General features: G+C 34.6%; 1 protein-coding gene across 1 annotated transcript in view; it reads right to left on the bottom strand.

Moving 5' to 3' along the window:
• Positions 1 to 15,993, bottom strand: part of SOX6 (SRY-box 6) — a 417,034-nt gene that overhangs the window by 197,474 nt on the left and 203,567 nt on the right.

Below are 15,993 nucleotides of genomic sequence, written 5' to 3'. Positions count from 1 at the left end.
TTACCTGCTAAAAAAAAAAAGTTACTAAGCTTGAAAGGAAAAGTACAGAAATTTAAATATCAGTAGTCAAAAATTAAGATAAATGGCTAATGATGATTATAATACAAGCTGAAAGGGAAAGTGATCAAGTTTACAAAGTCTTTTTTAAAAAATATGAGTGATGAAAGTAGAGAAATACCTGTAACCTCTTACATATGCCCCTTTAACAAGATGAATTTTCTTCTAGAAATTGAAACAGTCTAAGAGAATCATAGTCAAACACTCACAGAAAATGTTGAAATAAAAATTCCCTCCATATTTTAAACAATTGCTATCTAAAGAAAGGATTCACAGTGTTGCCAAGGATGCTGCTTAGTAAATAGTTTAAATTCCTTCCACTTGAGACAGAAAAGATCCAAAGTATATTAGTCTTTCCCCTCCCCGTCTAGTGAATTAATATTCCATGATATACACCACCATGAGGTGCTGATGGGGGCACCTCTTTTCCATGAACAGAGTTCAGTGAAATGGCTATTTCACAAATAATTAAAATATATCCTTGTAATTTTAATGTGTGTTTATGTAAAAAAAAAAAAAAGTGGTAGATTCATGTTAATAAACCTTGCTTAGGGAAAAAATAAAATAGTTGCTAAGCCATCGTGAGTAATTAGCCTTTTAGCATCCCCTTTCTTCAAGAATGCTTCCTCCTGTGTTGGTTCTTTTAAATAGCTCCAGTCCTGGCTCTCTTTGTTGGGCTTGGAAATTGTTCACATATGAGAGAAATTAAGCCCTCGTTTAACAGAGACACATGTCTGTCAAGACCAGAGGAACAAAGACTAGTCCCTGGGGCCTGTTCAGCTCCCAGAGGCTGTCACTCATTCTGTTAGCAGTGCTTACCCTTTACAGAATGTGTATAAAACCCAATAAATCATTTCATCTGCTGTGCTTAATACATGAGAGCTCTAACTACTTTTCAAAGTGTTTTCTCTTTCTTATACAACTTCACAGATACTTAGTCTAAAAAAAAAAAAAAAAAAAAAAAAAACAAAGACCTCTATTGTTCATTTTTTTCAGAATGCAAGGACTTTTTTAGTCAAAAAGGTAATGAGAATGTCCCCAAACAGTCAGCATAAAAGAAGAAGCTTATCTTTTTAGATTTCTTGCCAGATATCTTTCCCACATTTTATGGTTAATAATTAGAATATTCATTTTGTAAAGTGACGGTACATCTCCCAGCTACTTTTAAACCTAGCTTTGGAAGCTAGCCCTGGCAAAATTGACATAGTTAAAGACCAGAATGGGACAGACTTGCTGTCCGCTTCAAATTCAACACATTTTGCCCCTTTGGAACACACAGGCACATGTTCTTTCAAGGTGGAGATTAAAACTACTGCCTAAGAGCTCCTTTAACAAGGCAAGTGAAATAGTCTTCTTAAAAGCCCAACTAAAATACCCTTTGTGCATTCTCATTTCCAAAGGAAAGATGGTGCTCTTTTGAAAAAAGACCACATTATCATGTACGTACAAATCAACCCTATACTGTCCCCTGCCTCATTTCCCACCTATTTCTCACCCTAGGGAAAAACATGGAGGCTATGGGAAAAGATTGAAGACCAGACTTTAAAAGCCCTCCAGTTTAGACCTACCCTTATCCAAAGTAGAGTAAGGAAGGGCTGTGGAAAAATGAGTATTTGTCCATAATTACTAAAATAAATACTTCCTTTAAAAGTAAAATGCTTGTTTAACCTGACTGTGTTGCATGTAGAGCAAACTTACCAAGGAGTTACTCTAGCAAAGATCATCTTTCCACAGAAACACTGGGAGTTCCAGGGGTGACAGCTTCAAACCTCAAGATGCTGTGAACTCCCAAAATAATAAGAAGCTGGTAGCACAAGAAACTTCACCCTGCTCAGCAGGGGGAGAAAAAGCAGATCTGGATTTGATAAGTAAAACCATATCTACCCAATGGTTATATGGTAAAGCCCTGCAATTAATGGGGAGCATAAACAGTCCAAGAAGCCAGCGTTGTAGTAGTTTCTCCACAATTGGTTTCATTCATATCTAGTTAGATATTAATCAGATGCATAACTGGCACAAATGCTCTGTACAAACACAGAACGGTACACATGTCTGGTTATTAAAAAATGAAAGAGTATATCAGACTCTTTTACATTCATATTTTTGTATCCCAAATGATTTATCATTTTTTAAATAATATCTTTTTTTTTTATTTTAAACCACAAATCACATCCTGCAGGCTTTAGCAAAGGCAGATGTCAGGATGTAGTAGTACAACAAAATAAATTAACCCTTGAAAAAATAAAACAAAGTTTATTTATAAAAAATGACATGAAGGTGAACTGTCTAATAAGAACATGGACTTGCTTAAATAAAACATTATATGGTTCTGTTTTAGATTCATCCCTAAAGCCCTGAAAGATATTAGAATTTTAGTGAGTAATTACCCTATTTACTACAATCAAAATGGAAAGAAATCAGAAAACCGCATTAAGCTCTACCACACATCAGAAATGAAATTCTCTCATTTTTGAATCCTGCAACCCAATAAATTATAGTTGGAAAATGTATTGGGACTAGAATTTGAAAGTTAACAAGTTAGAAATTAAGAAATGGCCAAAAGAAGACCCATATCAACATTATCCTTCAAGCAGGAGACCCCGTTCTAGAAAGCATACCGAGAGGTCTCCCTTCACAGCTGAAGTGTTTTCAGACTGTCTGAACCTAACCCCCACACTCAGCACCACCCCCACAGTTAAAGTTCTAGCCACTTAACACATCCCTTCTCTAATGAAAATGCAACACTTGGGGTGAAAACAAGAGAGACTAGGAAAAGGTGCTATGTGCTATATATGCCACTGACATAATACTTCAAAAGGATATGCAGTAATTTCCTGCAATTAATACCCTAGCAAAGCTATAAAGATTTGTTTCCAAAAATTATGATATTTCACTTGCAACACGAAAATTAAGTTTGTGTCACTCTTTCCATTATATAGCCCCAATGTCAGGAGTTTGTCATTGGCTGCAGAAATGTGTTTGCTGTAGCCCAAAAGCAGGCGTTTACAGGCCCTCTTCCTAAATATATTTTTCTAAAAATCACCCATAGCCATTATTTCATGGGGCAAGCATTACGAGCTATCACAATATCCCACAAAGGAAACCTGAATTTGACCTCATCATTCCAGACCCTTCAATGGTTTGAAATGGAAACATCCTCCTAAGAGGATACATCCTATGCTATGGCCAAACTTGACGTTTGCCTTTGAGCTTCCTAAGCAAAAGTATCTACTGCTCTCCTTTTTCTAAGGGCCAGAGTCAATTCCTGTCATCTAGAATCAGAGGTCAGAGTTGCCAGGAACTTCAGTGATAATCCTGAACAATAATCCTCCTTCTAAATATACGGAAAGTGAAAAGGCAGAAAAGTCATTTGCTGGAGGACGTGTAGTTGCTAGCAGAACAAAGACTAGGCAGGCATAGACATCCCGAGTTCAAGTCTAGACTACTTTCTGTCAACTAATCTAATCATTTTCTGTAATTGTTCTAATACTATTTTGTCTCCAAGTTGGGGCTGCAGACTTTACATAAGAGGGAGAAGAACAAGTTCTGCTGAGAGTAGATCAGTTATCATCTCCATGCCTTCTTTTTTCCTGGGCTTGAAATTGTGGCCTTCCAGAGCCAAAGAGGACATATAAGTCTATGGAATTTATTGTGTTCGAGGAAAAGCTGGTTGGGAGGATAAGAGTTAGAAACATGTATAGATATCAGTAAAACAGACTGAAAGCATTGGCAAGATCTATGCCTGCATACAAAAGTGAAGTTAGGCTCTTGAAGTTGGCATCCACATAACTGCTTTTCTGTTAAAGTTTTCAGATTTAGTTCTACTGTGGATTGTTAGGTCCACTGGTCTTTGAGAGGGCCCTCTCATGGACTCCATCTTAGAACTGGAGTATATCCTTGGACCTTCTAAGCTCCTGGGGGATTTCTTTTGGGAGGGAGGATTCAGACCATTATTGATTCCATAGAAGAAGTAATCTAAACTCTATCGTGTTTTGGACCTTGGCCTCCCATATCAATGCAGTATCTTTCCTTCTCAGAAGACTGACAGTAGAGACCCAAATTTGTGATACACTCTATATATCAAGTGGTTAAGTATATGATGTTTAGGGCAAATGTTTTTGAGTAGTAAAATTATTTTTACTAATTTTCTTGCTTTGGTTTTTTAGTTTAAAAAAAAAAACTACCAGAAAAGTTTGTTTTTTTTTTTTTTTTTTAAAGAAACTACTAGAAAAGAAAAACTACTAGAAAAAAATTTTTAGAAACCACTGGAAAAGAAAAATTACTAGAAAAGAAGTTTTAAAACTAAAAAACTAAAGCAAGAGAAGTAGTAAAAATAACTTTACTATTTAAAGACATTTTTTCTTTAGTTTCTTTCATTTCTAACATATATTGCTTTTGTATATTAAAAAAAAGTTGAAATTTTTAGTTTATTTATTTATTTTATTACATTATTGTTTTAGAGAGAGTCTCTCTCCATAGCCCAGGATGGAGTGCAGTGATCATAGCTCACTGCAGCCTCAACCTCCTGGGCTCAAGAGATCCCCCTACCTCAGCCTCCAAAGTAGCTAGGACTACAGATGCATGCCACCACACCCAGTTAATTTTTAACCTTTTCTTTCTTTTTTTTTTTTTTTTGTGTGTGTGTGTGTGTGTCAGTGAGTGGAGAGTCAAAGTCTCACCTCTCAGACTAAAATGGCTTTGCTATTAGATCCATAGTGTTTGTGAAGTTAGAAAGATGGTAAATGAACCTTTCCAATTTATTTTATAGCTTTTTAAACACAGGTGAAGTTATGAAGCCACTCCAAAAAACTCAACTGCAGACATTTTAAGAGAAAAGTCTTCCACTGAAATATACATGTATCAAAAGTTAAGAGTCCAGACTACAACCTGTCTGAGGATGTACTCCACCCTTAATTCTAACTATGAATTCCTTAACTTTCATTGTTTGAGACTACAACTTTAACATTTTCTTAATGGATTGAGCAGTGGATAAAATTAATTCAGTCTCTTACAGGAGATATTACGCTTTTTGCATCATTTATTTGCTGTTATTTTGAACAGGTAAAAAATCCGTGACTCTAACATTAATAACTTTGAGTGGGAAGTTACTATATGTGAATTAAAAATGGTTATGTCAGTACATCCCTTCAGCATTTAAAAGATATTTCCCTGTGCTATATCAAGTGTCACATAGTATATCAATTTTTATTTCCCATCTCTCAAGTCTGGTATGCATACTGTTTAACTTCTTAAATTCTAAGTATAGACATAATTCACAAAAGCTAGGCAAATGCCTGACTTACAGGAGATGGCATACATAAGATTTATATGAACAACTTTATTTTCAACAAGGACTTTTGCATTTTGTGCAGCTACATCACATAACTTCAACTGTGTTTAAAAAGCTATAAAATAAATTGGAAAGGTTCATTTACCATCCTTCTAACTTCACAAGCACTATGGATCTAATAGCAAAGCCCATTTTAGTCTGAGAGGTGAGAATTTGACTGTTTTTTTTTTAAATAAAATGTTAGCTCTGTTTTGTACAATCTCCAAGCTGCTCTAATACTTGGTCAACCATTTCTGAGTGCACGACAAACCTTACTCTCCATTCACTGACAATTGAAAAGCTCTCATTTGGCGGCCAGAGAAAACTGTTGCTCTTTTCCTCTGTATTATCATGGTGAAAATAATTGATTATAGTGCATACACATTGATTATTCTATATTCACATCACTAATTTGTGGGTTCTAAATATGCATGTGTGTACAGGTACAAATGTGTGTATATGTGCACATGTAGAATATGTACATGAAGGTTTCTCTATTAGAAACTCTGAAATTATTCCTATACCTAGTCATACAGGAACAAAAACAACAATGATAGTGGTATGTATTATGCATTAAGCAATTACTAGGGGTTTTATATAATTATCTCAAAACTACTGTAAGGTATTGTAATTATCTTTAGGAATTAGGAAATACAGGCTGAGAGATATTAAGTAACTTGTCTCACAGCTAGTAAGTAACAAAACAGGCCATAGAGCTAACAGGTAGTGGAATTGTTATTTAAACCCTAATTTATTTGTCTCCAATACCTGCGCTGGTTCCACAACATTTTTAAATTACATATATTCTGAAATAACACCTCTTATGCTCTACATCTTTTGTTTGTATGTACAAATCTAGCTTAAAAGTGGATTCAGAGTCATACATTCCTCACATATGTCAGGATGTAAGAGTTTTTTCTATGTCATAAAGTTTTAAAAACACTTTTTAAAAATGGGTTGTTTGTGTTAAAGTTTATTCTGTTTAGAAAGTTAAAAGCCAAATGGCATCTGAGAATTTATTTTCTGACTTTTTTGTCTTATTTTGTAAGACCATGCTTCATGTTTTTCATACACCTTCTCCAAAAGACACAAACCTTGTGATAGCTATACATTTTTAGCTTGCCAAAATCCTCATATACAAATAAAAATCAAATTGTTAGAAAAACTAATTAAATTGATTTAAATTGTTTAAACCATGGTCCATTAAAAGCTTTCTAGCTAGTAAGTAAAACAGCTGTGACCAAAATAAAAAGTATATTTTGACTCATCATGAGTTATTTAAGGTATACTCCAACCCTCAGGACAGACGGATGGATGGATGGGCGGATGAACGGATGAACTGATGGATGGAGGATGGATGGATTGATTTTATATATATATATATATATATATATATATATATATATATGTGTGTATATATATATATGAATATATATATTTATATGAATATATATATTTATATATATAGAATATATATATATTCAAACTAATCTAACCTAAAATCTAAACAATTTAGCGTTAATCTTTAATCATTTAATCTTCATTACCCTGTAGAGAGCAGTATTTTTCTATTCTGATTACCCACTACAATCATCTATAAACTTTTCAATACTCTTCATGCTCAAACTCTATCCAAGACCAATTAAATAAAAATATTTGGGATAGGCATCAGTATTTTTAACAAGATTCCAAGTGATTACAAGGGACAACCATGGTTGAGAACCATTAGCATGGAATGCTGTCACTCACTGCTCACATTCATCAGATGAAGAAGGTAGCTATAAAAAAAAGTTATTAATATTAAAGGTGTCTGACCCTCGGTATAGTGACACATCACATTAAAGCCCTCAGGAAGTAGTATAATTAACTAAGAGGTTCATACGTAAATACCAGAAGAGTCATCCAGCCATAAACACACCTCCCATTGCACTACAAAAAGATTCCAATTATATTCTTTTTATCTCTTGCCTTGTAGGTATAGACCCACAGCTGCAGTAGTTCTAAGGGTAGAAAGAGTCTAGTGACAAATTTTCTATTTTTTCTATTTAAGGATAAAGAGAATGTAATGAGATTTTAGATGTCAGGTATTATTAGCCACATTTTATAAACTAGGAAACTGAAGTGCAGTAAGATTTATTTAAGTCACAAAAAGGGCAAATGGAGAAAGGATCTGAAATACTGGAAACAGTGCTCCATCAGGCATCAAGAAACTTGGGTTCCCCTTGTAGTTCTGACAATATTTGCTTTTTAAGCTTGGACAAGCCTCTAGTCCATACCTCAGTTTCCTCATATAAACTAAAGGCTTTGGACTAAATTAAGCATACCCAAAGTTTTTACATATCATAGATCAGCAAAATTTCAAAGACAAGCCAAAGTGGAGACTTACATATAGTTGGAAACTTTTTATTTTACCAAATAAAACTATTGAAAAACAAAGAAAGCACATACCACCTATTATCACCAATACTTCATAGAAAGGACATTTTAATTCCCAAAAAGGTGGAGAAACATAATTTCAGGGTTAAAGTATGGCTTATGATAAACTTACTATATTGTCTTCCACATGGATAGTTACCTATCCTCCCTCTATCCAGTGAATGAGAATCATGAGGACTTCCAGATGATGTTTTCGAGTTTAACATTCTGTGAAAGTGGTGGCAGGGTAAAGGGGGAATGTTTAATACAACTCTTGCTGTAGTACTCTTTCAAGGGTTTCCCAAAATTCCATCATTAGAGAACTATCTTCATAATTTTGCCATATCCAAGTACCTAATTACTATTTGCTTAGGGTTTTAATTTGACTTTTTCTTTTCGTGTAAATACACTTATTTCAAAAGGAAACTTCATATTTTACTTCAGATAGAAAATTAAAATAACTTGCCATAAACAGAAGATAACCAGATAACCCTGTAAAGAAAAACATTAAATTTATTTAAATTCTAGCTGACTGCCATACTGCAGCCAAAGGCTCTGAGAATAAGATGATCTCTCTCTCTCTCTCTCTCTCTCTCAGATTTTAGTACATACTATAAGAGTATTAAAGACTAACATTAAACTGAGCCCTCAATGTAATGAGAAGGATCAAGGAAAAAAAAAATAGAAGAGAGACATTTTCCCTGGGAGACTGATTCAGTATTATGTAATGTCACTTGCTGGCCTCACCTGGAACATCTACCCCACTCTGCTGCACCTCCCTCTGCCTCTGAAGAGGTAAGGCACTCTCCCACTTTAATTCCAGAAAGAAGCAGAGACTTTGGATTCCCTGAATTTTTAGTATCACTGGTTTGGGAGAGAACTGGGGAGTACAGTGCAGTCTGAGACATAAGCACAGATAGAGAAGGGCGGGTTGTGTAGAGACTGAAGTTACTGAAGGATAGTGCAGAAAAAGCTTTGAGATTCACCTTCAGGTTTTGGTCTGCTGAATGAGATCTTTGCCATAGGGCCACATTTGGTAAAGCAGGTAAACTAGCTAATTGCATAGAGTAGTTCTTGGAATCTGGTCAGTTCTCTTATTTTTAGGTGCATTCCAACTATAACAAACAATCTAGCATGACTAATGTGGAAAAACTAAAGTGTAGTTTTAGTTCACAACAAGAATTTGTAATTTTTGCTGTTACAGCCCTTGCTAGTCATAATTATAGCAGCTTTACCTATTCTTTATAACCCAGAAACTTTATTATTAAAATGTTTCAAGCAGACTATAGAGCATCTATCATTACTTTTAAAGCTAATTAGATTACATAAAAGAAATAATTAGATTTGCATTTTTATCTTGGTTTTAAACATCCAAAGATCACAACAGCCTGCCTGTGGGCAATTAAAAACAGCATACAGCAGAGACATAGGGAGAGGAAAAAGGGTCTGTTTTTCCTGGCTAATTCATGATTGAAGATAGAATTACAACATATTTTAAGGGCTTGCTGAAGCTAGGGGCTAATCCTAGACTTCTAAGCTGTGTTTATACCCCTCATTTCTTTGCAAGGGAGTATCAGATGCACATACAGTGCTGATAGAAGTATCAAATTACTTTCAATAGGTTTATTTAGTCCTTTTCAGAGAATGTTGGAAGGAGATCCATTACCTGATCAATAAAATACAAAAACTGACTCTTTGCTAGAGCCAAAACAGGAGCACTGTAATTGCTTTTTGTTCATCAATGTTCAATACAAATAACAAAGAAATACAACCTAAGACAGAGGGACTATGTGGGATTGAAGTCAGCTTCAGACTGTCCTCGGTTTTCCTGCTGGCTGCTCCAGCCATCTCCAAAAGACAATAAATGGAAGGTGCAGCTCTTAAAATTAGAGGTCAATTAGATACTTAACGATGAAGCATATCTTCAAATATATATCTATTATTATTATGCTAGCAAAAAATTAATTAACTAGGTCAAGCAGGCCATGAAGGCTAATGTACAAAGCAATTATTTCTGATCTTTACACAACTACTTCACATAAAAAGGTAGTCCTTTATTCTGCTCAGCAGATACCTGAAATGCCTGTAGTTAATCATATTGAAGGAAACAAAAGGCAAGGTCTATCTCCTTAAAAGGTGAGAGGACATCTCAAGTTATTCTGTTTAATTGCTTAAGGACAATCACTTCCTTGCTTATAATATTAGCATCTTTCTGGTTACCAAAAAGGAAAAAAGGATAACACACATCTAATGATGCTCTACCATGCGGCAAACATACAGACACAAAAAATATATAAATAGCACACAGGAATATATTATAATCAAAATTAAAAACACTGTATATGAAAGATAATCATATAGGCTTAAGAACAGAGTAGAACTTCAGTGAAGCAATGAACACTTGGTTTGGGTAAAATAAAATAAACAATATGTATTTCAACATTTAAAATAAAAAGTTTTCAGATAAGACAATGTTTGCAAAGATGCAGCAATGACATTTAGTTCAGTCCTTCTACAAATAAAGTTTGCATATGTTAAATGATGAGGGGAAGGCAATGAATATTGAACATTAATCATAAAGAAAACACAAACTAAAAATTTCAAGTCTCACAATTATACCCAAAAAAGACATATGTGTATGAATTGACTAAATCATTGGCCCTTGCCCAGAAAGCCAAATGCCTAAATAAAACCCCACCCAGCCAGTTCATTCTTAAGAGATCGTTGTTTAGTTAGCTATGTGAGTAGAGGACATTGCCTATATAGCTCACAATACAAGTCACTTGAATAACTCTAAAACTGGAGTCTGAAGAGACATGAATAATTGGATAATACTGTTCATCCCTGGAAAAGGAAGTTTCTCACAAAGGTATTTTAATGAACTGAATTCTTTTGCAAAGTTTTAGCTACAAAACTCCATCGTTAAACGTGTTCCAATTGATGTGCTGTAGAAACCAAAGAATGTGGTATATTGGATCCATAAAAAAGTATCTTCTCCAGATTCAAAACCATGGCATGGTCAAATGAGGTTAGATGAATAAATATATGAAAAAAATAAAGAAATGAGGATTTATAAAATATTTTCTGTTTTCCCTAGAATTGTCTTATATTTAGTCATTGATTAAAATACTGTAAACACACTTTGAGCTGTTTACAACTGTCAAATTAATTAAAAGTGAATTCTGTTTACCAGTTAGCATAACTCAGAAGTAAAATGCTTCAAAATATTAGCTAAGATACTACAGTTCAATGAGTGGGAGAGGGAGGATGAAATTACTGAAGCAGTTATCTTTCCTTTGAAATTACAGCCTATAAATCAGCATTCCCAACTCCAAAGATCCATATTCCATGACCTATTAGTTTTGCTTTCCATAGACTTGGAAAAAATATGCTATTTCTGTCCTGGAAATATCAAAAATACCTATTTTTTTTCTGGGCTCCATATCAGGAGAATTACTTAACATGTAAAAAATGAGAGAAATCATCATTTTCCCCAAAGCACAGAGGGATCTGAATTTACAAAGCAAACATTCTCTGAAAAGACCTAATATTAAAGTGATATTTTAATAGTCATTTATAATTATTATCCTGATTTATTAAACTATAAAAATGGACTCATCAAAACTGTAAAAACAGTTCACAAAATCATTCACCACACTTTTTCAACATGGCTTACATGGCTTTAGAAGAATCTATTTAAAAGTTAGAATTTACAAAGGCAAAATAATGTTAAAAAATATATTCAAGGAACAAATATAAATAAAATTGTTCTTAACTGCATATATAAGTCCTGAATAGTTGCAAATAAAATAAACATGGGAACTTTTACAATACTATCTTAATCATGCCTTTTCCTATTTCTAATGAAAATTCCTATTTTTCAATTTGTGGAAACCATTCAGGTTTTCATTTGTTTCCATTATAATAGACCCAGATGTGTCTGTGTGGGTTGTTACAAGAGGTTAGGCCCTCTTCCCTTTGCTTCTATTAAAGCTTGCAAATTGTGTGTGTGTGTGTGGGGGGGGGAACAGTACTATTTCAGAAGTCAGCATTCTGAACAAGAGGAATGATATTGAATGCAACCACCTCATACTCATGAACCATAGCCAATTGCCATGATTTAATCTTGCTGATCATGTAAGCTAATAGGTTCTAGGACTCAAGATATAAAAAGAAAAAAAGTGTCAAACTTGCTCAAATTGTCTCTGTATTCATCATTTGCTTTTGAACAAGAAGTTAGGTTTTATTTTTAATATCTTTAATAATCCTTAATTCATCTTTAATAATATTGTTTTATCCTTTGTTCTGTTTCGGGTTCAAATGGGAAAGTGTTTCTTTTTTTGATAGAAAAAAATGTTTAAAGCATCCCTTCAGTCTCTTATTTTGCTAAAAAAGCATTTAAAATTAGTCCAACAATAATCTCTCTCCTAAATTTGATCAAATTTCAAAAGCCATATTTGAAAATATAGTTAACCCATTCTCCTTCCAAAAAAAAAAAAAGAAAGTCTGAATGTCATATACCCATTTTGTAAGTGTCAGAGATGAATACATTTTGTGTAAGGAGTATGTCTTTTTCACCATTTGAAAAATGCTTTGAATGGTCTCATATGTAGAAGGTAAATACTGACAAGATATGCCATGAAGCAATAGCTCTGGATAGAGTGAACTATAAATACAGGTCTTATTGCTTTCTCTTATTTTTTAAAAAATTTGAATTCTTATTACAAAGAATCTTATATTTCTAAAGTGAATGTGACTCTGACATTGACTATCTTTATTTTACAATTTATACTGCTAAGTTCAAGTGCTGATTAGCTGAAATTAAAAAAATTAAACAAGGCCGGGCGCGGTGGCTCAAGCCTGTAATCCCAGCACTTTGGGAGGCCGAGACGGGCGGATCACGAGGTCAGGAGATCGAGACCATCCTGGCTGACACGGTGAAACCCCGTCTCTACTAAAAAATACAAAAAAAAAAACTAGCCGGGCGAAGTGGCGGGCGCCTGTGGTCCCAGCTACTCGGGAGGCTGAGGCAGGAGAATGGCGTGAACCCGGGAGGCGGAGCTTGCAGTGAGCCGAGATCCGGCCACCGCACTCCAGCCTGGGCGACAGAGCCAGACTCAGTCTCAAAAAAAAAAAAAAAAAAAAAAAAAATTAAACAAGAAATATCCACAAATTTTAAAAGCAATCAAACTTCTATTAGAAAACTTGAAAAGGGTATTCAGTTAGGAAAAGAAGAAATCAAATTGTCCCTCTTTGCAGATGACATGATTGTATATTTAGAAAACCCCATTGTCTCAGCCCAAAATCTCCTTAAGCTGATAAGAAACTTCAGCAAAGTCTCAGGATACAAAATTAATGTGCAAAAATCACAAGCATTCTTATACACCAGTAACAGACAAACAGAGAGCCAAATCAGGAATGAACTTCCATTCACAATTGCTTCAAAGAGAATNNNNAATAAATGGTGCTGGGAAAATTGGCTAGCCATAAGTAGAAAGCTGAAACTGGATCCTTTCCTTACTCCTTATACGAAAATTAATTCAAGATGGATTAGAGACTTAAATGTTAGACCTAATACCATAAAAACCCTAGAGGAAAACCTAGGTAGTACCATTCAGGACATAGGCATGGGCAAAGACTTCATGTCTAAAACACCAAAAGCAACGGCAGCAAAAGCCAAAATTGACAAATGGGATCTCATTAAACTAAAGAGCTTCTGCACAGCAAAAGAAACTACCATCAGAGTGAACAGGCAACCTACAGAATGGGAGAAAATTTTTGCAATCTACTCATCTGACAAAGGGCTAATATCCAGAACCTACAAAGAACTCCAACAAATTTACAAGAAAAAAACAAACAACCCCATCAAAAAGTGGGCAAAGGATATGAATAGACATTTCTCAAAAGAAGACATTCATACAGCCAACAAACACATGAAAAAATGCTCATCATCACTGGCCATCAGAGAAATGCAAATCAAAACCACAATGAGATACCATCTCACACCAGTTAGAATGGCAATCATTAAAAAGTCAGGAAACAACAGGTGCTGGAGAGGATGTGGAGCAATAGGAACACTTTTACACTGTTGGTGGGATTGTAAACTAGTTCAACCATTATGGAAAACAGTATGGCGATTCCTCAAGGATCTAGAACTAGATGTACCATATGACCCAGCCATCCCATTACTGGGTATATACTCAAAGGATTATAAATTATGCTGCTATAAAGACACATGCACACATATGTTTATTGCAGCACTATTCACAATAGCAAAGACTTGGAATCAACCCAAATGTCCATCAGTGACAGATTGGATTAAGAAAATGTGGCACATATACACCATGGAATACTATGCAGCCATAAAAAAGGATGAGTTTGTGTGCTTTGTAGGGACATGGATGCAGCTGGAAACCATCATTCTTAGCAAACTATCACAAGAACAGAAAACCAAACACCGCATGTTCTCACTCATAGGTGGGAGCTGAACAATGAGATCACTTGGACTCGGGAAGGGGAACCTCACACACCGGGGCCTATCATGGGGAGGGGGGAGGGGGGAGGGATTGCATTGGGAGTTATACCTGATGTAAATGACGAGTTGATGGGTGCAGTAGACCAACATGGCACAAGTATACATATGTAACAAACCTGCACGTTATGCACATGTACCCTACAACTTAAAGTATAATAATAATAAATAAATTTAAAAAAAAAAAAGAAAGAAAAGAAAACTTGAAAAAAGTTACTCCTATCTTTTCAAATTGGTGTTTCCAAATGTTCATTCCAATGAATATTTTAAGATCATGTTCTACAGTTTTCTGAAAAATATGTAGTCAGTTTATAACTATACAATCATATATAAACAATATATACTAAAAATATTTCATAAAAATATTCTGAACTGATTTGGTTCCTATTCACCTGAAGTTCTCAGTGCCACAGGAAAACATCAGTGAAGACAACCAGTCACTATCAACAGCACTGGACTAAGAAGTAAAATATATTAGAAAAGAATAAACAAGTAAGTTATAAAGCAGTAGTAAAAACAATAATTAACTGATATAGGAACACCTCAGAGAATTTTCTCCATTCCTGCTTTACAAACAGGAGAAACAGAGAGACCTAAACAATCATATTGTTTAACACCTACTGAGTTCTTACAGAGGGATCTACAGAAAAATGTAGGAAGCTACAGGCTAAAAATCTTGACCTGAGCAGTAGGAGCTACACTGAAAATTCTAATAAGGGCAGAACAAGGGAACACCTGGACAGTTATTTAATTAAGGATCTCAGCATGAGTCATAAAAGGGATATCAGAATGAGAAATTATTCCAAGATTTAATTGTAAAGGTTGACTGTCAAGAATGCCAAAGACATTCCAACTCATCTGTATCTGGACTTTTTTATTTTGCAACATGTATACTTGCATATGGAATATTGAATAGGACAAAAACCAACAAAAAAGTTGGCTAAGACCTCCTACTGAAAATAACTGGACAAAATGCCAATTAGGTAAAGGAACTGCTTCAGATACCAAATTAGTACTTTAAGTGTAGTAACTACCTGGAACACTAAGTGTGATTGACAAAATGAAGCAAGGATCAAAGGTAAAATCATTGTTATTCGTCAATGAGGTAGAATATTGCAGTAAACTATGACTTCATGCTACTGATATTTTAAAAGAAATACAGGAGAGCATGATATTAACCTCGAGAAAAGTAATAATATAATTCAGAATACTCTGGCCCAGTTAGTTTGAATCATAGATCCCAGCAGTTCCTCCAATAACGAAGGGAAACAAGAGTTTATAGTAGGATAGGGATAACTGTGATCAGTGTTTCTGAGGATTAATCACTAGACAGCCAATTCCTTATTTTAGGGCTTTCTAGAAGTCACACACCTATATTCCTATTTGGAAATGGAGACCGTTTTCCTTGCCTATCTCAAATAGCTGTTTGTTGAGTTAACCATCAAGTATCTAAAAGAATGACAGAAATCAGACCATCACCTTTCCTCCCCAGACCATTATAATTATGATCTATACATTTTTACATTGCCATAAGAAAAAGGGATTTTCTACATTGTGTTGTAATTATTCAGGAACAAGTTTTTCTTCCTTTTTAGACTGTAAGCTCCTTGAAGACAAACTATCACTCATTAATCTCTCTCTAAGGGCATCTAGAAGGAAT

This window comes from Theropithecus gelada, chromosome 14 (genome assembly GCF_003255815.1).
Source record: "Theropithecus gelada isolate Dixy chromosome 14, Tgel_1.0, whole genome shotgun sequence".
In the NCBI taxonomy this organism is placed as follows: Eukaryota; Metazoa; Chordata; class Mammalia; order Primates; family Cercopithecidae; genus Theropithecus; species Theropithecus gelada.
The sequence above is the reverse complement of the archived record's forward strand: the minus strand, read 5'-3'. Positions and strand labels throughout refer to the sequence as shown.